The 24,463-nt window shown below is 34.0% G+C and overlaps 1 pseudogene; it reads right to left on the bottom strand.

The window, feature by feature from the left end:
• The window catches only part of LOC123936869, a 29,582-nt pseudogene extending 5,497 nt beyond the window's left edge, over positions 1–24,085 (bottom strand).
• Between the last annotated feature and the right edge of the window lie 378 nt (positions 24,086–24,463).

The raw sequence follows: 24,463 nt of genomic DNA, 5'->3' as shown, positions 1-24,463 counted from the left end.
CTGAGCACAAAGCACAGAGCCTGATTGCATAACCCTGAGTTTATGACCAGAGCCAAAATCAAGAGTTGGATACTCAACCAATTAAGCTACCCAGGAGCCTCCACATTTCATCAATATTAGAACCACACTCCCATGAAAGAGATAGTAAAGCAACATAATACTTGATTATTAACATTGTCTAAATTTGTCTAGCTTTTTCATAATTATTTATAAGTTACAGAAGGAAAAATTGCTTCTGATTTTATATTAACAAATAAGAAAATTTCTCAATTGTCATCACAGATTTTAAGTATTCAAATTCTGTGTATAACTTCAAAAATATTTAAGCTTGTGAGAGCTATTTGGATATACATATGCACATGCCTGTCTAACATAGAAAATACCAGCCACAGATTGTAAGATTTCAAATAAATCACAAATAAAAATATCCTCTGAGTACTTAGGATAATATCTTTAAGGTTAGAATTACAGAACTCCCATCAATATCCTAGTTTAGCTGTGTTACTATTTCACGAGGTAAGTCTAGTATAAATGTAGAAATTTGACAAAATTTGTCAACTAAGAAATAACAGAGTCTAGGACTGAAAAAAAAAGGCCTAAAGTTGATATGAATTTGTCAAATGTTCAATAAATACTTGAGACTGAAAACATGGCATTAGGCTATGTATAAAATGTCATCTATTAAAAAATACCTTGGAAAATGTTTTGGAAAACATTAGGAAAAAACTAATGTATAAATATTTTAATGGTCATAGAAAACTTACTTGGTATAATTTTTTGAGTCTGACCCTTCTACTCATCCTAATTATTTCTTTTCATTTTTTTAAATTCCAAGTTTCATATAGGCAGTGAAGTTAACAGAATACTGAAAAATCTTATACCTACTACATAGATTCAACCATTGACATTTATTATAAATGTTTTATCACATAACTATTCTTCTATCTATGCATCTTGAATTTTAACTTTTAAAAACAAATTCTTATTTTATAATAGTTTTAAATTTGCAGAAAAATACAAAGGTAGTACAGAAAGTTCCCATGCACTCCACATTTTATTTCTCTTATTACTATGATCTTACATTTGCATGGTGTTTGTATCACCAACAGTGAGCATATTGATTGATGTATTTATTATTATTAACTGAAGCCCATACTTTATTCAGTTTTTTTCCTAGATCTATCCAATGTCTTCTTTCTGTTCAAGAATCCCAACCAAGATATCACATTATATTTAATTGTCATGATTCTTTAGGTTCCTATAGAATATGACAATTTTCAGACTTTGCTTGTTTTGAATAATCCTAACAGTATTTTGAGAATGTCTCTTAACTGAATTTGTCCTATATTTTCCTCATGATTAGACTGGGATTGTGGGTTTGGGGAGGAAGATCATAGAGATAAAGTGTCATCTTACCTCATCATAACAACTTAGCACTGATGATATAAACCTTTATCACATAGTTGAGATAATGTTTGCCAGGTTTCTACACTGTAAAGTTACTATTTTTTTTCTCTTCTATCTCCATACTGTACTTTTTAGAAGGAGGTGAGTACGGGAAACCCACAGTTCTGTACAGAATATTTGTCTATTCTCCCTCATGTATTTACCCATTCGATAATTGACTTATATTTGCACATATTCATATACATCAATTTTATTCTTTGCATTAGAATGTTACTTAAGTTATTTTGTTGCTCAAATGGTTCCAGTTTTGGCCATGGAGAGCTCTTTCAGTTGGCTTCCTTCCATGTCCCTTTGATATACCCTCATCATGGGGTGTGTGTGTGTGTGTGTGTGTGTGTGTGTGTGTGTGTGTGTTTGTACTTCCTTATTTTCTGGTACTAAAAGATTCTTTAGGCTCATCTTGTATAATTTTTGCCCCAGTCTTTTTTTTTTTTTTAATTTTACTTATTAGAGAGAGAGAGCACCAGTAGGAGAAGCATCAGGCAGAGGGAGAAGCAGGCTCTCCTGCTGAGCAGGGAGCCCGACATGGGGTCCATCCACCACAAGATCCCAGGATCATGACCTAAGCTGAAGGCAGAAGCTTAATGACTAAGCCACCCAGGCACCCCTCTTGCCCCAGGCCTAAGATCAGTCATTTTACAACGAGCCCTTGTTCCTTTTATTGGATAATGGTATTAGAAACTATTATCTGACTCTATGTAGATACTATTGCGACTAGGTTGAGACCCTAACTTCTAAAAAGACAGTAATTCTACAAAAAAAGGATAAGCGATACTGTGTCACTGGCAGGGAAGTTGTCTTCAATTTTAAAAATATCAAAATGGTTTGTCATGAAACTTACAAAGAACCTTATTTAGAAGACAATAAAAGCCCCAGGCAAAAGAATAACATTTACTTTAAAACAATACTTGAATTTGGATATTTGTTTCTAACACTTTACTTATATTCATAAATGAAAGTTCACAAGTAAGTACACAACTTGATGAATTGTCACAAACTGAACACACTCATGTAACTACCAGCCAAATGAAAAGAGAGATGCTTCCAAGTAATGGCCTGGGGCTAAACATACCTTTCTTTCTTTCCATGTATGTCATGACATTTATCCTACATTCTTGGTGCTTCAGCCACCCCCATGCCTAGACTACATTCCCATTTCCTGCAAAGTGGAGCTCTGGCAGCTGTCTGGTACACACCTGCAGGTCATTATGAGATAATAGGCAAGATGAATTCACTTTTTGGCAGCTCATCAAATGAAATTCTGTTGTTTTTTACTCACAAAGTGGTATATCCTATAGCATATTCTTCATGGCTGACCCTGTTTATTTAAACATTGTGAATTCTTTAGCCACAGCTATATGAACTTCAGCTGTGATCACAGATCAGACTTGATCATCCCTTCTCTGCCTAACTGGAGAAGAGAGAGCAAAAAAGAAAAAAAAAAGGCTCAATTTGAGTAGATTATGTGGATCCCCTTTTTGGTGCTCACCTTCTCAATATTCACAAGTAGGTTAGTTTGATTCCCTTCCTATAATGAAAGAACAAAGCAAAGACTGAATCAGATATTTTATTTTATTTTTGAAAGATTTTTAAAATTTCTTTTCAGTATAACAGAATTCATTGTTTTTGCACCACACCCAGTGCTCTATGCAATACGTGCCCTCCTTAATACCAACCACCTGGTTCCCCCAACCTCCCACTCCTCGCCCCTTCAAAATCCTCAGATTGTTTTTCAGTGTCCATAGTCTCTCATGGCTCACCTCGCCTTCCAATTTCCCTCAACTCCCTTCTCCTCTCCATCTCCCTATGTCCTCCATGTCATTTGTTATGCTCCACAAATAAGTGAAACCATATGATACTTGACTCTCTCTGCTTTACTTATTTCACTCAGCATAATCTCTTCCAGTCTCATCCATGTTGCTACAAAAGTTGGGTATTCATCATTTCTGATGGAGGCATAATACTCCATTGTGTATATGGACCACATCTTCCTTATCCATTTATCCGTTAAAGGGCATCTTGGTTCTTTCCACAGTTTGGTGACTGTGGCCATTGCTGCTATAAACTTTGAGGTACAGATGACCCTTCTTTTCACTACATCTGTATCTTTGGGGTAAATACCCAGTAGTGCAATTGCAGGGTCATAGGGAAGCTCTATCTTTAGTTTCTTGAGGAATCTCCACAATGTTCTCCAAAGTGGCTGCACCAACTTTCATTCCCACCAACAGTGTAAGAAGTTTCCCGTTTCTCCACATCCTCTCCAACACATGCTGTTTCCTGTCTTGCTAATTTTGACCATTCTAACTGGTGTAAGGTGGTATCTCAATGTGGTTTTAATTTGAATCTCCCTGGTGGCTAGTGATGATGAACATTTTTTCATGTGTCTGATAGCATTTGAACACTCATGAAAGAAATTGAAGAAGACACAAAAAGGTGGAAGACCATTCCATGCTCTTGGATCAGAAGAATAAACATTGTTAAAATGTTTATACTGCCTAGAGCAATCTATACTTTTAATGCCATTCCCATCAAAATTCCACAGGTATTTTTCAAAGAGCTAGAGCAAATAATCCTAAAATTTGTATGGAATCAGAAGAGACCCTGAATTGCTAAGGAAATGTTGAAAAACAAAAATAAAACTGGCGGCATCACCTTACCTGATTTCAAGCTTTACTACAAATCTGTGATCACCAAGACAGCATGGTACTGGCATAAAAACAGACACATAGACCAGTGGAACAGAGTAGAGAGCCCAGATATGGACCCTCAACTCTATGGTCAAATAATCTTTGACAAAGCAGGAAAAAAAATACAGTTGAAAAAAGACAGTCTCTTCAATAAATGGTGCTGGGAAAATTGGACAGCTTTATGTAGAAGAATGAAACTCGACCACTCTCTTACACCGTACACAAAGATAAACTCGAAATGGATAAAAGACCTCAATGTGAGACAGGAATCCATCAGAACCCTAGAGGAGAACATAGACAGAAACCTCTTCGATATCAGCCACAGCAACTTCCTTCAAGATATGTCTCCAAAGGCAAAGGAAACAAAAGCGAAAATGAACTTTTGGGACTTCATCAAGATCAAAAGCTTCTGCACAGCAAAGGAAACAGTCAACAAAACAAAGAGGTAACCCATGGAATGGGAGAAGATATTTGCAAATGACAGTACAGACAACAGGTTGATATCCAGGATCTATAAAGATCTTCTCACACTCAACACATAAAAAACAGATAATCATATCAAAAAATGGGGAGAAGATATGAACAGACACTTCTCCAATGAAGACAATGGCTTCAAATGGCTATCAGACACATGAAAAAATATATATGATTTACTTGACACAGAGAGAGAGAGAGAGATCACAAGTAGGCAGAGAGACAGGTAGAGGTAGAGGGGGAAGCAGGCTTCCTGCTGAGCAGAGAGCCCAATGCAGGGCTCCATTCTGCACCTTGAGACCATGACCTGAGTTGAAGGCAAAGGCTTAACTCACTGAGCCACCCAGATGCCCCTGAATCAGATATTTTAAGAGCACAGAAATTATAGGAAAGAAAAACATGATTAAGCAGTGTTCAGTATTGAAAGTTAAAGTGATTATGAAAGTCAGAATTATAAATAACTTTTTGGCAATAATTGCATAACATTCAAATTCCTATAAAAGTTCCCATTGTTGCTTCTATTTTCACACATTTGCCCTTATCACAGACTAATATTAAAGAACTTCATGTTTTCCAGACTTCACACACTTTACTGTAAAGGAGTGAAAATTTTATATGGTATGAATTTTCAGCAGACATAGGTACTTCTTAGGGAAAAAAAATCTTACAAGCAGTCCCTTGAATATGCATTTTGGAAAGGCAGCATAGTGGGTTGAATAGTGGTCCTCAAAACAGAGGCCTGTTACCTAATCCTTTGAACCTGTAAACAGGACTTTATTTGAAAAAAGAATCTTTGAAAGTCTAATTAAGTTAAAAATCTTAAGATCACCCTGGATTACTCAAATACCCTAAATCAAATATTTTACAGCCCTAAAACAATAATGAGTGTTTTTATAAGAAATAAAAGAGGGAGGACACAAGACACAGGAAGAAGAGAAGGTCATGTGAAAATAGAAGAAAGTCTGGAGTTATGCATCCATAAGTCAACAAAATCCAGAAGCCACCAGAAGCTACAAGAGACAAGGAAGAAATATCCCTTAGAGCCTTTAGAAGAAACATGGCCTTGCAAACATCTTGACTTTGGATTTCTAATTTCCAAAGTATGAGAGAATATGTTTACATTGTTTTGAGCCATCAGGTTATGATAATTTGTTATGACAACACTCTGAAATTAATACAGGAGGAAAGACAAAAGGATTTAAATAGATATAACAGGGACACCTGGGTGGCTCAGTCAGGTAAGCATCTGACTCTTGATTTTAGCTCAGGTATTGATCTCAGGGTTGTAAAATCGAGCCCCACTTCAAGTTCCACACTCAGAATGGAGTCCATGTGAGACTCTCCCTCTCTCTCTGCTCCTCCTTCTTATGCTCCCCCTCTCTCAAATAAATAATAAACACATGGATTAATAAATGTATGTAACGTCAACAGAATAGAGGAGAATAGCTAAACTGAAGGTCAAGACAAATGAGGGAAAATACATTGTATGCTTCTTTTGAAGGAGAGAAAGGAAAGAAAGAAAAAAACAGGGAATGATGGAAGGAGCAGAACAAGAAGAAATGTACTAAAATGAAGGGTCAGTGAGGGACCAGAAGTTTTTACTAGCCACATGTTTACAAAGAAATCCATTGTCTTCCTTATTTTTCTGTCAATTTCCCTTGAATTTTAGTACATATTATTACATTCAGTATAAAAATATGAAGTTGTATATATGGGTGGATTTGGGATAGATTGGAAAAGGAGCTCTGATATCTGGATTAACAAGAATCAAGACAGTGAGCAGACGAATGCAAGCAGATACAGAGTCTGAGGAGAATTTAAAGATACAAAATGCTCAAGAATTCAGAGAAATATTAGGGAGTTTTCAGATCTCCTATGATTTTAAATCACTACAGTTTAACATTCACAATGTTATATTATCCTCCAGTGCTTGCAGATTATAGTTTGATGACTGCTGAGCTACTCCCCCCAAATTAGATCTGTGGTTATCTATTTCTGTACTTATTTGCCAACTTTCTCTGCTAGGAAGGTAAAATTTAACAAAAAAAAGACAGGGCAAATGTTCCACACCTATAACTTTGAATATTCTACTCAATAGAAGGTAAGTGAGAATAAGAAAAAATTCCAGTAGTCTGTCTTTTTTTTTTTTTAAATTCAACTAGCCAACTTATAGTATATCATTAGTTTCAGATGTAGTGTTCAATGATTTATCAGATGTGTGTGTCTTTTTTTTACCTGTAATAATCCATAACTTCTCTTGTGGCACTTCTGAGAATGCAAAATATTCATTTGCTATGATAAAGATTTGATAACTAGGGCTCACAAGGAACCATTTACTGTTATTCAAATTAATGATTGCTGACAGCAATTTTTTTAACATAAACACCCCAAAACAAATTTAAACACCAAGGTTAAAAACTTTAATTAAGAACACTTCCTAGAATCCTATTTATTTAAATTTCACATTCAAAAGGAAAAGTATCATACTTTAAAAATTTGTTTTATGTATTTTGAAATGATATTTGGGAAAGGTCAATTTTAGATGATAAAACATGACAAAAATCCTATAATAAACACAACTCTAGCGTACATCTCAAAATGTTCTTTAAATCTGGAGATGAATACAGGATGTTTTTAAACTGTTTTAAACTGTTGAATGATAATGTAAATTTTCTCTGATTCAAGGCAAGAAATAGTGTTGTTTTCAATGATTTGTCTACTCAGTTGGTGCAATAAGTATTATAATTTTCTTTTTTTTTTAAGATTTTATTTATTTATTTGACAGGGAGAGATCACAAGTAGGCAGAGAGGCAGGCAGAGAGAGTGAGAGGGAAGCAGGCTCCCTGCCAAGCAGAGAGCCCGATGCGGGACTCGATCCCAGGACCCTGAGATCATGACCTGAGCCGAAGGCAGAGGCTTAACCCACTGAGCCACCCAGGCGCCCAGTATTATAATTTTCTATGGAAAAAACAAATACAGAGTATGACATCTTAAACCCAATTAATATTGTTGTCTATGAAATTGTGTTGAAATATTTTGTGATTGACATATTTTTCTAATTATTTTTATTAGTGGTTTTCTTTTTTAGATGAAGAATAACTCTTTAGTTAGTTATGCAGTAGGCCCTGGCACACTGGCCACAAACTATGGTGAACTGCCTCTGCCATTCCCAGAACCTGTTGTGAAGGATCGTTATGGGCATTGTTTCTGGATACTCAGCCTGCACTGCTGACTTTCCTACAGTTCTGGATATTCCATGTACCTCTCAGTACACATTTAATGAATTGATGTACTGGTTAAATTGGCCAGAGTTGGTTATATTACTTACAAAAAGCATGTTATTAACAAGTTAGCATAATTATCAGAATTGTCCTAAATTGAGAATGCTTAAGTTATTTCCAACTGATTCAAATGCCAGGTCTTAGAATAAATTTCTCTCTCTCTCTTGCTACTTATGTATAGATAGATAGATATTATATACATATGTGTATATATATGTCATGTGCATATATTAGTAAAATTATTTCTCTATATGTTATGTGTATATATTAGTAAGATATTTGAAAGGTATCTGAAAGATATTTGAAAGATATGTGTATATATTAAGATATTTGAAATAAAATTATAAATAAACCATTTAAAACAATGGAATAACTAAACTCATTGTATTGTGGTAAAACTAGTGCATGTTATATGTTTTAGGTACACAACATTATAATTCAGTATCTGTATATACTACTACACTACAATACCAAGTGATCACCATGAAACATCCAGTTACCTTCCATTACCATGCTGTAGATCCCCTTCATCCATTCTGCCCATCTCTCATTATCCTTTCCCTCTGGTAACCACCAATTTGTTCTCTGTAATTATGAGTTTGCTTTCTTATTGTTTTATTCATTTCTTCTTATGAGTGAAATCATGTACTGTATCTTTCCTCGTCTGACTTATTTCACTTAGAATAATATCCTCAAGGTCCATCCATATCTTTGCTGATGTAAATAATGCTGCAGTGAAGATAGGAATGTACATATCTTTTCACATTGATATTTTTGTATTCTTCATATAAATACCCAGAAGTCAAAGAGCTGGATCATAGGGGGGATATATTCTTAAATTTTGAGAAATCTCCATACATTAGTTCATAGTGATTGCACCAACAGTGATTAAGCATTCTCTTTTCTCCATATTCTCTCCAATACTTGTTATTTCTTGTCTTTTGGATAATAGCCATTGTAATATGTGTAAGATAATATGTCATTATGGTTTTGATTTGCATTTCTCTGATGATTAATAAAGTTGAACATCTTTTCAGGTGCTTGTTGGCCATCTGTATGTCTTCTTTGGGAAAATACCTATTCAGATCCTCTGCCCATTTTTTATTTTTTAAAATTTTTGGTGTCAAGTTCATGAGTTCTTTTATATTTCAGATATCAACCCCTTATCTGAAATATGATTTGCAGATATCTTTTCCCATTCAGTAGGTGACTTTTTGTTTTAATGATGTTGCTCTTTGTTATGCAGAAGATTTTTATTTGATGTAATCCCAGTGCCTTTTCATTAATTATTTTTTGGGTGTTTTGTATTTCTTCTTTGTCCTTTTCATGTCTTGCACTCTTCCCATATGATTCAATGACTTTATTTATATATCCCTTAATCTGTTGTGACTGGGTCATGACCGCTGTAGGCATTCTGATGCATGGGTATGGCACGCAGCCATTGTAGTTGGCTGCAATGACTGGCATGACTACTTCATGTGCACTAGTGAGTAGGGCTGACTCCCAGCAGTGCTGACAAGGGGCCCAGCTGAAGCAGCTATGACAAGCTGATAGGCAGGACTACTCCCCTCACCAGGACCTGAGTAGCTTTGGAAGAGCAGAGGTTGGGCTGCGTTGCCTGTCAGCTATGGCAGGACAGGAGCCACCTTGGAAGGACACATGCCAGAACAGGCATGTTAGGTGCAGCAGCTCTACAGGGGATGACCAATGATGGTGAGCAGTGCTAGCAAGGTTGTAGTTGTAGTCTTGGTAAATCCACAGAAGATGAACTAAGGATACTTGTGTTCCACTATCTTCCCCTGTGTCCTCTTTCCCCTTCTTTGTCTATTACAGTCTTTATTTTAAAGTCTATTTTGTATGATATGAGTAAAACTATACCCGCTTTCTCTTTATTTCCATTTGCATGGGAGATCTTTCTCCATTTCTTCATTTTCAGTCTATGTGTCTTTACTTCTGAAGTGAGTCTCTTGCAGGCAGCAGGAGGGTTAAGCAGAGGTCTCACTCAACACAGCCGTGACAAAGGGCTCTGGTACAGGTTAGAGCTGGACCCTTATGAAAGCATGCCTTCCAGTGCTAACAGTTTAGAAAGAGTTCCAAAATGGCACCCGCCAGTGCTGGCATTTGTAAGTTAGAACAAGATTGCAGAAATGGCACATGCCAGTGTCTCCATTCCCTAAGAGCTACTGCCTCTCTGTCAGATGCTCTAAAATTAGTAAGAGGGTGTCCTTATTTTATACCACGTACTTTTCACACTAGTGCTGGGTCTGGACAAGTGAATCTTTGTGTGAACTCTTTAAGAATGGACTCTCCTTTATTCAGAGTTCTATGGTTTTACTAGATATAGTCCCTATTGTTTTCAAAGTTATATATTTTGGGGATTTGTCTCACATGTGTAGGATCCAGGGGTTGAGCAACATAAAGTGAATCACAGACCCTTCAATACTCAAGGAAAATTTCTGCATTTTTGATATCCTCTGATTTGTTGTTCACCACTTTTTTTTTTAATTTTCTTCTTTTAAGTTTTATTTATTTAGGTGATCTCTACATCTAATTGGATGTAGGCTCAAATTCACAGCTCTGAGATCAAGAGTTGGGTCTCCCTACCTACTAAGCCAGACAAGTGACCCTCTTATATCTGTTTTGACCCTGTCCTTTCATCTGTTGTTGTTGTTTTTCTAGTTTTCAAGTTTTTTCAAAGGAATTTACCTCCATATGTAGTTTTAAATTTGTTGTGTCCATGGGAGAGGTTGAGTTCAGGATCTTCCTATGTCATCATCTTGAACCCCTTGAAGTTACTAAGCTCTTATTTAAAGATTTGGAGAAATTAACAAAACACCAAGAAATGGAACCAAATAAGAGGCACAAATATCAGAGAAAAAGATCAAATATTCAGGGATAAATGAAAAACAGTAAGTGTGACCTTTCTCTCTAACTTCAGAGATAAATGTAAAACTATTGAATGCAAGTTTGCTGAAATACAGGATTATCAGTAAGATAAAATTTCCAGAATAAGTCTCAAGGAAATGCGAGCATTAATTTCATCATTCAACATATTTTTAAGTATTACTTGAATGTTGGTATTTACAAATAATTTAATATTTTTATATTGGACATAATTATGTATTAGAATATGATTATTTCAACTCTAAAGAAAAATGGAACCAAATAAATTTCATTTCACAATATTTTTCCTACAATATACTTGAGCACAAAGTTTAAAATGATTATCTTAATAATTTTCTTATTTGGCTCTACCAAATTTCAAAATAAGAGAATGTGTGAATGATGATCATGTATTGTAAAATATCATTGACAAAAAGTCTATTGTTCACTTTAGTTTTCCAAGATCTAGATTCATAATAGAAATCTGTATTTATAAACAAAAAAGAAATTTGTATTCATATCAGAAAAAAAAATATTTGCTAACTTTCGTCCTAAAACAATATAAATCTGTTATTGAGCTTTAGAAAAAGAAAAGAAATATAATAAAGAGATATATGTTAATATACATTAATTTATAAATCATTGCATTAATCATTGATAAAAGAGGGTGTCGAGATGTGGTTGATATCTAATAATAAAGAACAGTCAGAAAGTGGTGGTACATATGAAAATTAATGGTGTCTCTAAGGAAAATTTCCTATATTTTTTACTTAATGGATGATGGAGTAAAATGCTAAAATCGAATTTATATAAGAATGGCTTATTTGGATTACCACTATAAATAGTGCCCATTCCAAGTTGCTGTGTTAGGCAAGTCTATGAAATATTCTAAAAAGACAATTCATTTCTGTGCATCTTGTCATTATCAGCAAATCAGTCTCCCTTTTTGCCCCTTTCTCCTGATTTACAGACATGGTGTCACGGTCTCCTATTATAAATGAATATCGTAAAATGAATTACAGTCAGTAGTGAGTTGGAGCTGTCCCATTCGTGCTCAGATAAGTGGATTGATAATTATTTTAGGAACTTTGCAAGCTGATTTTTGAAGGTAGTCATTGTCAAAAGTAATATATAAAGTTATAATTAAATTATTTTTCTTAAAAACAAAATAAATATCCAAAAGTCAAGACTTCCCTATTATCTTACATCATTCTACTATTATCTATTTTTTATTTTAATATTTTATTTATTTGACAGAGAGAGACACAGCAAGAGAGGGAACACAAGCAGTGGGAGAGGGAGAAGCAGGTTCCCTGCCAAGCAGGGAGCCGGGTGTGGGGCTCTCCCCCGGGACCCTGGTATCATGACCTAAGCCAAAGGCAGAAGCTAAATGACTGAGCCATCCAGACACCCTCATTATCTATATTCTTGAGGATATATACAATTTATAGTATAGTAAGGATAGTTATACTTCAGAAATTGACAAGTGTTACAAGTTGAAATTATGAGTTATTTTTTTCTCAGATAACTAATTGTTACACATTTACTGGCATGCCACTATCTATAGGTGGAATGACTTACCGTTGTGAAGTTGTGCCTACATTAGCATAATTTCATTTTAAAAGGAAATTTAGAAATAAATGCATAACATGAAGTAGAATTGTCTGCATTATAATTATTTGATTAAATATGAGCTTTTAGGGGACATGTTCCTGTACCTCATAAATCACACTCACTATTCAAGCTTTTTTTCTACTAAAAATATCTTATAACTCATGGATCTTCTCATCTTTTCTTTTTGTAATGTACTCAAGTCACAGGAAAAATCCATTTATTAATGACTATGTGTTTACATCTTTGAGTTGTGAAACATCTAACTGAGCTCCATCTTAAAAAAATGCAAGCATAAAGTATGGTGTGGAAAACCACAGGGGAAGGGAGGGAACACTGAATGGGAAGAAATCAGAGAGGGAGACAAAACTAGAAAGACTCTGGACTCCAGGAAACAAACTGAGGGTTATAGAAAGGAGGGAGGTTAGTTAGGGGTTAGGGTAACCAGTTGATGGGTATTAAGGAGGGTAGGTATTGTGATTAACACTGGATGTTATACACAACTAATGAATCATTGAACACTACATTAAAAACTAATGATGAACTATATGTTGGCTAGCTGAACATAATACTTAAAAAATACAAACATACCATTAGAAATATTTCTCTTAGATATATATTCATTATTAATTAAATAAAAATATAAAGCAAACCACTTGAATATAGAAAACTTTGTTTACTGGGTTCCAGGTAAAATACATTTACTATCAGTGAGATAGTAAGATGGATTTACAACCTGGTGAACAAAACAAAGAGTTTGAGGGAGCTTACCAATGAGTTTTAAAACAAAGTTCTCAATATGTAGCCAACCCTTATACTGTACTGTATCAACAGCAGCAAACATCTTTTTTATATCTTTTATTAAAAGGAAAGGAATACATAGGTTCTTCTTGTAATTGAATTTACCTAAAATTTTAAACATTATCTTTTTCAATACCATAGTTTCAGTAAAAAATTTTTAGTAACTGAGAAACATAATAAAGCAAAGCATGTAAGATATGGAAACAGTCCATAAATTATACTTATTAATTATTACATATAAAATAGAATTTAAGATAAACTTACTGCTTGATTTATTATTGTTTTTCTATTTTAAACAAAATATTCTTGTTTCTCTTTGTAGCTTCATTTTTTCCCAAACCACCTGCAGTGGTTTATAATTAAAAACTAAAGTTGGATCCTAGAAATTGCAAAACATGAACATAAAACAAAATTTTAGACCTAAGAGAATTCTATCCAACATTCTTTTTTCAAAAAGAATTTTTTCTTTAAATTCCAGTTAACATACAGTATAGTATTAGCTTCAAGTGTACATTATAATGATTCAACACTTCCATATAGCACCTGGTACTCATCAAAAGTATACTCCTTAATCCCCATCAGCTATTTCACCCATCCCCCCCCACATCCCCTTTGATAACCATCAGTTTATCCTCTATTGTGAAGAGTTTGTTTCTGGGCTTGCTTCTCTCTCTTTTTTCCCCTATACTCATCTGTTTTGTTTCCTAAATGCCACATATGAATAAGATCATATGGATTTGTCTTTCTCTGGCTGACTTCAGCATTTTCCATTGCAGCCTATCCCTATTCTCGCAGATGGCAAGATTTCAATTTTTTTGGCTGAGTAATATTTTATTTTATTTTATTTTATTTATGTGTGTGTGTGTGTGTGTGTGTGTGTGTGTGTGTGTATACCCTTCTCTTATTTATCCATTCACCATTCAATGAAATGGATGAATTTCATCAGTCGATGGACACTTGGGCTGTTGACAATTTGGCAATTATTGATAATGCTTCTACAAACATCCAGGTGTATGTATCCCATTGAATTAGTATTTTTGTATTCCTTGGGTAAGAAATTAGTAGTGCAATTGCTGGATCATAGGGTAGTTCTATTTTTAACTTTTTGAGGAAACTCTATACTATTTTTCACTGTGGCTGCACCAGTTTGCATTCCCACCAATAGTGGGAGAGTTTTCCCCTTTCTCCACATCTTCACCAACACCTGTTGTTTCTTGTGTTGTTTCTTTTAGCCATTCTGTTCTGACAGTCAATGTTAACCACCCAATAGCCATTCTGACGTGATATCTCATTATACTTTTGATTTGTATTTCCCTCATGGTTAAAAATGTTGAGTATGTTTTCATGAGTCTGTCGGCCATCTGTAGGTCTTCTTCGGAGAAATATCTATTCATGTCTTCTGCCCAATTTTTAAAGACTTATTTATTTGAGAGAGGGTGAGAGAGCGAGATGGAAGGAGAAACAGAGAGAGCAAAGGGAGGACTAGTGGAGGAGGGAGTGTTAGGGGAAAAGAATCCCAAGCAAGCTCTGTGCGAAATTTGAAGCCCTACATGGGGCTAGATCTCAGGACCCCAAGATCATGACCTAAGTCAAAACCACGAATTGAACCCTTAATCAACTGTGCCACCCAGGCTCCCCATGTCAAGTTTTAATTTAATTATTCATTTCAAAGATGTTGCATTTTCTCAGTTCTTTGTATAATTTTTATACTAACCCTTTATCAGATATGTCATTTGCAAATATTTTCTCCCATTCTGCACGTTGCCCTTTAGTTGTTGTTGTTGTTGTTTAATAATTTTCTTTACTGTGCAGAAGCTTTTATTTTGGTGAAGTTCCAGGAGTTTATTTTTGCTTTTGTTTCCGCTGCCTCAGTAGACACACTTAGAAAGAAATTATTAAGGCCAAAGTTACTGCTTGTGTTCTCTAGAATTAAAGTGGTTTCCTGTCTTACATTTAGGTCTTTCATCCACTGTGAACTTCTTTTTGTGTTTGGTGTAAGAAAGTGGTCCAGTTCTATTCTTTTGCATGTTGCTGTCTAGTTTTCCCAATACCATTTGTTGAAGAGACTGTCTTTCCCTTTGGATAGTCTTTCCTGCTTTGTTGAAGATCAGTGGAACAGTATAGAAAGACAGAAATTAACCCACCTAACATTATTGACTAAAATTTGATTTTCATTCATAAAATGAGTTTTAAGATAATTTTATATAGCTTTACAATAAAATGTTTCTCTTTCATTTCATCACTCCTTTAGGGCATTTTTTATTCAACATATTTTGATATATGTAAAGAATTTCTCACTTCTCTCAACTAATTATCATACATATTTTCCCATTTATTGTCATTAAGATTAGGGGATTATGTTGAATGACATAATTTATACATATGGTTCATTTATAACAATATGAAATGGATGAATTTCTTATATTGCAATGTATCTCTTACTATGGCAAAGTGTGGTAGACAGCCTCTAAAATTAAAACTAGCTTGTGGAAATTGCAAAATCCAAACACAAAACAGATTTTTTAGATCTAATGAGAACTTAATTCTCTCTTTACTCTTCATGCTATTTTGTAATTTGTCCTCCTCCTCCTCCTTTTATTTAATCACATCCTTTTCCTTAACTGGTCCACTGTGATATATATATATGTATATATATGACAGGTGTTCTACAAATACTTCTCAAAAGGTTGAACATTTCAGAATGTATGTAATCCTGTCTTCTTGCATGTGAGGTGGAAATATTAACATGCTTCTAATGAATATAATAAGACAAAAGAGGTGGGATTATTTTTTCCCCTCTGAAATTAGATTATATAAAGACTGTGGTTTCCTCCTTCCATGTTAGTCACTCTAGTTGCCTCTTAAATTGCTTCCCTTGTCAGGTGCCTTGTGTTGAGACAGCCATTTGTGTCTCTTCATTTGCCAGCTCCTGATATGTATCCTGTATAATAAAACTTGTCATTAATATAACACTTTCCTGAGTTTGGCATTTTTCTTTCAAGTTATTGAACTGAAGGGATGGAAACACCCCCAGTTGTTTATAAGAGTGGGTGGCCAGAGAATTCTTAAACCTGCAGCTGACATCTGAAGATGGAGAGTAGTCTTTTAGGGGACTATGTCCTTAACTTATATGGGTTCTACCTAATTCCAGGTGGTTAACAACAGAACTGCTTTGAAGCATTGCAGCTTCAGTATATTAAGTTTAAGGCTAGAATATTGAAACATGGAAATACAAATTAGAAATATAAACGAAGGGGCGCCTGGGTGGCTCAGTGGGTTAAAGCCTCTGCCTTCGGCTCAGGTCATGATTCCAGGGTCCTGGGATCGAGCCCCACATCTGGCTCTCTGCTCCTCGGAGAGCCTGCTTCCTCCTCTCTCTGTCTGCCTCCCTGCCTGCCTGTGATCTGTCTCTCTCTCTGTCAAATAAAAAAAAAGAAATATAAACTAAGTGTGATGTATTTAAGAAATAAGTTTCTGACTAAATGAGAAAATAAACTATTTAACTATTAGGATTAAGCTTCGTTTGGAATATTATGTTTTCAGAAAATGAAAACAGTTTTTTTTTTTTATTGTGTTATGTTAGTCACCATAAAATACATCATTAGTTTTTGAAGCAGTGTTCCAAGATTCACTGTTTATGTACAACCGGGTGTTTACTGCAAAGATACAGATGTAGTGAATAGAAGGGCCATATGTACCCCAGTGTTCATAGCACAATGGCCAAACTGTGGAAAAAGCCAAGATGCCCTTCAACAGATGAATGGATAAAGAAGACGTGCTTTATATATACAATGGAATATTACTCAGCCCTCGGAAAGTATGAATACCCAACTTTTGCATCAAAATGGATGGGACTGGAGGAGATTATGCTGGATAAAATAAATCAAGCAGAGAGAGTCAATTATATGTTTCACTTACTTGTGGAACATAAGGAATAACATGGAGGACATTAGGAGATGGAAAGGAAAAGTGAATTGGGGTAAATCGGAGGAGGAGATCAACAATGAGACACTGTGAAAACAGTTTTTAAAAAGTAGCTTGAGATTTTTTTTTTTCAGAACTTAAGATTCATCAAATATTTTTACCATTGAAATTTGTTTGTTTATTTATTTATTTATTTATTTATTTATTTATTTATTTATTTTTGCATTGTCTGAGGTTGCAACTAGTAGGTTAACTTGGGTAAGAAGTACCAGATAGTTTTTCTCCTTTTCCTAAACCAGTTTGATTCTTTCTCAAATTGAGATTTTAATTTATTTGTTAAAAAAATCCTAGGATGTGTGGCACCTGGATGGTTCAGTGGGTTAAGCCTCTGTCTTTGGCTCAGGTCATGATCTCAGGGTCCTGGGATCAAGCCCTGCATTGGGCTCTATGCTCAGCAGGGACCCTGTTTCCTCCTCTCTCTGCCTACTGCTCTGCCTACTTGTGATACCTCTTTTCTCTCTGTCAAATAAATAAATAAAATCTTAAAAAAAAAAAATCCTAGGATGTTTCTATTGTACCTCAGGGGCTAGAGGCAAAAAAGTGTTCAGTGAAGACTAAAATATGTTTAAGGTCACACCTGTGTTTTCTTCTCAAAGTGCCTGTATGGTTTCCTCAAAACTTCCCAAAGCTTCATCTGCTCATTGTTATCCTCTTTCTTTCATATAATGTATGCAAATTATATTTATTCTTGATAATAAAATGATAGGCATATAAGATTTACTTATTTTTCTCTTTTATATGTGGTCAAAAGGAAAGAACATCAAGGGTCAGAGGGAAACTGGAGTCACTTCTGTAGCCTATGCCCTAGAGAAACACAAACAAAGCCAGGAGGACTTCATTATCTTTAAGGATATTTCTAAGTATAGGCCCCTGGGTGGCTCAGTCAGTTAAGTGTCTGCCTTAGGCTTCTGTCATGATCCCAGGGTCCTGGTATGGAATCCTATATCTAACTCCCTGCTCAGTGAGGAGTCTGCTTCTCCTTCTCCCTCTGCCTGACCCTCCTCCTGCCTCCTGTGCTCTCGTGTACTCTCTTTCTCTCTCAAATGAATAGCTGAAATCTTAAAAAAAAAAAAAATGAATATTTCTAAGTATTACATATAGCCTACAAAATGTCTACCGTGAATCTCTTTCTGTAATTTTAAATACTTAAAGACAGAAAATATTGCATATTTTAATGTGTAAGATTGGGAAAAGATGAAAGTTGGCCTAGACATACAGGAAAGTTATGTATTTACAAATGTATGCTTAAACCAGAAAACATGGTAAAAGATGTTAAGTATCAAGTATTTGAACATTTTAAAGAAAGGCAGATAGCATTTTCTTCCCCTATTCTTTTACTCTATACCATCTCAAAATTTATGAAACAATAAACTAAACACTCAGCTTCTTTTTATTTTTTCTAGATGATCTTTTTCTTTTCTTTTTCTCCCTCAGCATTAGTGAATGTCTGTATAATCCAATATAAGGAAATCAATAATTTCAGTTTGCTCATTTTTAAAGTGAACTAAGTTTTGCTAACTAATCAAGGAAGTAAATCATCAAGGGGTAAATATTTAACAACTATTCATCACAGTAAGAATTCAAAGTACAAAATATTAGCCTTACAATTTCCATATCACCATATTGATTCCTTATATACAATGTCTAGCTTGTTTTAAAGGTGCTATGAATAAAGTATTGAAAAAGTCTTACAATATCAATATTCATTTATTTTTTTATTGATTAGTTGTCACTCTTTAGTTCTGAAACTAAATTAACATATACAGGACAATACTTTAAATTCAAACATTCTAAATTATTTTTTAATATACAATAGGAATTGCTCTTGTAACAGGGGAAAAACTCTTATTTTTCCAAAGACAATTAAAGAGAGTTTATTTCTGATATCTCAATGAAGATTTAGTATATGTGCTGCCAAAGCGAGCACCTCAATGAAGATTTAAAATATCAAATGTAACATAGTGATTCTATTGAATTTATTCTATTGAATTTTAACCTAGTTCAGAAATTCCATGCAAAAATATATGGTAGGATCAAATAAACTTTTGTTAAAAACTAATATTTTATCACCCTTAGAATGAAAAACACTTCCATAGGCAACACAGTTTAAGATTACCATTGGCTGTCCTGTTCTCTACTGACATAAGAATTTCCTATGTCTAAGTTACATGTAAATAGAACCTGCCTCTCAATGTTCTTGTCTTCCACTCCTGTCTTGCTCTGAGAGTAAAGAGGAAGATTGTTAAAAGAGCATTTTTGGCTACGACTATTTTTTTTTCTTTTTTAGAGTTTTTTAGTTTACTCTCATTTTGCTTTGCATTAGAAAAAAAAATATTTTAACTCTCTTTGGTGACTCTATATCATTCCATCACAAAATAACTGTTGCAGGCTTCGCTGCTTTCTGACACTCCATGAGTAGATAGGTTGTTCTTTCCTGATCCTAGGTGAAACTTTGACTATATAGCTCATAAAAATCAGGGAAAAACTCTGGAACCAAGTTTATTATTGTATTTTGTGTCTGAGAGCAGATTTCATTCTAATGAGTACTCAAATTGTAAACTAGTTTTGTAATTTTTCTCTAGATATTCATACAAGATGAAACTTTTTAGGATTTTTCATGAGATTAAAAACACAATTTCAAGTATACCAAATATTTACTTCTTTCAATGGATCCTGAATATGTAAACTTATTTAATTCTAAAAAGTGTGTAAGAAGCTGTAACTCCAGTCTTTAATTCTGATGTTAGGCTTCTGTTAATACGGCTGGAATAATTTTAGTGATACATTAAAAGAAAACCAAGTGATCTGTTTTTTATTTTAGTCCAAGGACCCTGTGCACAATTAAGCAACATTGAAGATTCCTTTTGATATAATCTTTCTAATTAACCAGCCCCACATCTTTTGGAGTCTATTGCTTTGGACACTGTAGTACAAGTATGTGATCCGTTGCCCCAGTTCCTCTTTTCCTACTAAAATCTGGGAGACAATTTTAATAACACTAACTCCCAACAGCATCATAAACCCTATCACCATAAACTTCTATGTGTAGAATCTAGTGTTCTCCTTAGTAATATGCTCCTCAAGATTGATGAGCTCTGAGCTCAGCTCTCTCCTCAAACATAGTTTGGGCATGGGCAACTATATCCCCAAATATTTGCTTCCTCTAGTTATTTTTTTCTCTAATTTTTTCACCTTAGTCTTTGAAGCCATGTTCCAGTTAACTAACCAAGTAAATAATGGAGCAATTGAAACCATAGTCTAGTGTTTCACATAGTCCACTGAATCCAGTTTGTGGGAAAAGACACTCATTTTTTTTAAAATTTAATCCTGTGTATGATTATAATCTCCTTTTTTTCCTAACATCCTTAGAGTTTATTTACATAGTTAGTAATTTTTTAAAGTTTATGTTTTCAGCTTCCTGTGTTTATACCCCTCCTACATATATCAGATTGCAATGAGTCCTAGAGGCAGTAAAGAATGGAGCGTGAGGAGAATCCACTTTCTACTGCAAATAAGACTCCTTAGGTGAGTGTATTATGAATTATGAAAGCAAGGACTAACTTCATCTTTCAAGGGAAGCATTGCTGCTGTTTATTGTAAAATGATCTCAGTGGAGATGGAGGCTGGGGAATTAAAGGACTCTGAGGTACCCAAATTCTCTCATATAGTAAATTCTTGGAGCTGTATACTTCCTAATCAATACAATAGATCAATTTCACACATGCAGTCTGGTGAGATCATTCACTCACTTAACATTTTCAGTTCCGAAGGAGCAGAAGGATGGGTTCTTTATTTAGCTATCAAGGTCCTCTGGAGGTCATAAAACTCCTTATATTCTACTTTCCAAGTTGAATATTTAGTTATTTGTGCTTAGGATTAAGCTAAGTAATGTGATTAAAGGCAAATATGCTATCTTTAATTACTGAACTCATTATGTATTCATATTGTTTTAATTGCATCATTTAGTAAATTCTAAAATTTACTTTCCTTTAAACAATCCTTCATGGTACTTGATTAAATATTTATTTTGGTTTGGTTTGGTTTTTCATCTCCTTTTATCTCCAAAGTTTCTGAAAGTTGGGGGGATATCAAGTGGATTCTGTTTGCCTGATCATTGTAATTATGGCAGATTTTTCTGGTTCATCATTTTAATATGACTCTTTCCCTATATTTCAATATATGATATACCTCTGAGATGGCTTAGAAGGATAATTTTACATGCTATTTCCATGTAAGGAATCAGCAGTTGTACTATATGGCTTCTATAGGATTTTGCATTGGAGACAAGATCTTGAGAAATATTTGTTCTTCCAGGATCTTATCATATTTAACTCTAAATGCATGCACACCTTAAGGCTTAATTACATTATTTTTGTAATGATCAACTCATTTTATAAAGGAAAATATATTAAAGTCATTTTTATTTCATCACTTTATTCAGAAATATTTTTGACTTGCAGTTTTGAAAATAATAGTGATGTATAAATTTAAAGATAGTGATCAAATTCTAGAATATTTTTATGTTTATGTATCTTTGAATAGAAATGTTGATTATTTGAATAGAAATGAGGTCATATATTTTTACTTAAAGCATCAGTACAGAGGAGAAATCAAGCATCATTAATTAAATATTTTTAGAAATGAAAAATAAGATTTATCCTAAAACATATATATCTATTACTTGACAAGTGATCGATATTCTTCTCACAGGTTCAATATAGTTTACTTACATTTTGACATTTCTATTTTATATAACAGAATTTAGTTATTCAACCTTATTCCAAACACTACATTTTATTCTGGATATAACACAAGATATTTATTTAGAATTTGTCATTGAGTTCTTGTCCATTCATCATCATTAAAGTAAAAATTTCTAGTTGGCAGACATTAAATAGGCAGAATAAAACACCTTAGATTTTGAATGTGACTTGAAATTGAACCAAACATTGTTAATGTGAAACCATATTGTTAGCAATTTAAAATCAATGCACAATAATATACCACAAAACTTATTATGCTTGGAGAGTATATTTTTCAAAGTAAGATTTGGTTAACATGTTGCAAAAGGAAAATTTTTCAGTGCTTACAAATGATTTAAGGAAGTACATTTTTTTTAACTTCGGGTTTATGACTTTTTGTTATTGGTAAATCTACAAGAGATAAGCAAATTACCAGTAGGTTTGGCATGAAATTTAGATAAGCCAACCCATTCTTAAGCAAGAATTACAATATCATAACTGAAATATACTCAGTTCCTAATCTTATAACAAATAATGTGTTGAAACAAAAAAGCAAGCAAATAAGCAAAACTACAAGTAGACTTCTATATCATTCTGGCACAATGTTCCAAAGGAGACTTGCATCCCTTTTGCTTTCACTGCTTCAGTGTAGTTTGATTTTAAACACATAGTATAGAAATAATGTAAGAATCTGAATATTATTATCATCAAGGAAATTGAATGAAATTCAAATATTTAATGAATTCATTTGTTTTTCCAGGGATGAACTAGAATAATTTTACCTTAGTTACTATAAAATATAAGCTCAAATTGATTGCATATTTATACTTTCCACTTAAAAAACCCAGATGAATGCTATACTAATTTTTTTTTTATTTTAAATTTATTTATTTATTTTTAGCGTAACAGTACTCATTGTTTTTGCACCACACCCAGTGCTCCATGAAATATGTGCCCTCTCTATTACCCTCCACCTAGTTCCTCAACCTCCCAACCCCCATCCCTTCAAAACCCTCAGGTTGTTTTTCAGAGTCCATAATCTCTCATGGTTCATCTCCCCTTCCAATTTTCCACAACTCCCTTCTCCTCTCCCTCTCCCCATGTCCTCCATATTCTTTGTTAATGCTATACTATTTTTAATAAGAATTCTTAGATAACCCTGGATAGGTGTAATTTCACTATGTTTACAAGCTTGGTATACACTTTTTCCTGCCCATCAACTTGGAAAGCTCTCACTAATGCAATTTTCACTCTCCACTGTGAGGGAAGGTATACTAACAAGTCGTGAAGATTTTTTGACAGAATCTCTTTATGTTTGTTGACACCTGTGTTTGTAAGGTATGGCATGATGGTCATGCTGAAGGGCACAAACATAGTCATAGATGGTAAATGCTGTGGTAACATTGACATACTTCTGTGCACATGGGTATATTTTCCTTTTTCTCTATTTGTACTCTATTAACATCATTGAAAGCCATAATTGAATAGGATGATATTTTATTAAATGTTTATTTTAAATCAATGTAGAAATACAATGTAAAAATACAAAATTGCCCTAGAAGAAATATGGGGGGTTTTCAAGCAGATATTAATTATTAAACTAATTGTCATATACAGGTTTATCAGGATATAACTCTATCATAAGTGGAGAAGGTCCTAAATCAAAAATGCATTTAATGCCCCTAATCTATGAAACACCGCAGCTTAGTCTAGCCTACCTTAAACATTCTCAGAATACATATGAATACCTGGATAGCTCAGTCAATTAAATGTCTGCTTTCAGCTCAGTTCATAATCCTAGGGTCCTGGAATCGAGTCTCACATTGGGCTCCTTGCTTAGCAGGAGGCTTGCTTCTCCTTCTGCTTGTTGATCCCCCTGCCTGCACTCTCTCTTTGACAAATAAGTAAACAAAATCTTTGATAAAATAAAATAAACATGCTCAGAACAATTGCATTAACCCTTGGGCAAAATTATCTAACACAAAACATAGTTTATCATAAAGTGTTGAACATCTCATGTAATTTATTGAATATTGTTCTGAAAGTGAAAAATGAAATGATGTATGGGTAAAGAATTATTATAAGTATATCAGTTGTTTACCTTCATGATCTTGTGTCTTACTGGAAGCTGTGTCTCTTTGCCACTGCCCGGCATCATGAGAATGTCCTGCTATATATCACTAGTCTAGGAAAAGATCAAAATTCAAAATTTGAAGTACAGTTTCCACTAAATGGTTATCACTTTTTCACAATCATAAGGTAAAAAAGAAAAAAAGTTAAATGATTGTAAATTGATGACCCCTGTATTTCCTTGTAAAATTTCGTTGTCTTGGATAATTTAAAGTCATTGTAGGCAAACCCTTATTTATGAAATTTCAATTAAAAATCCATGATTTATAAATAATGATTTTGTAAGTAATGATTTTTTTTTGTAAGTAATGATTTTAAACTTAAAACTTCACTTATTCATAGAAACTAGGATAGTTAGGATAGTTAGAAGGTGCCAGGCCATCTCAAAAGCATATCGCTTTGT

Source organism: Meles meles, chromosome 2, assembly GCF_922984935.1.
Source record: "Meles meles chromosome 2, mMelMel3.1 paternal haplotype, whole genome shotgun sequence".
NCBI lineage: Eukaryota > Metazoa > Chordata > Mammalia > Carnivora > Mustelidae > Meles > Meles meles.
This window is presented reverse-complemented; position numbering and strand designations above follow the sequence as displayed.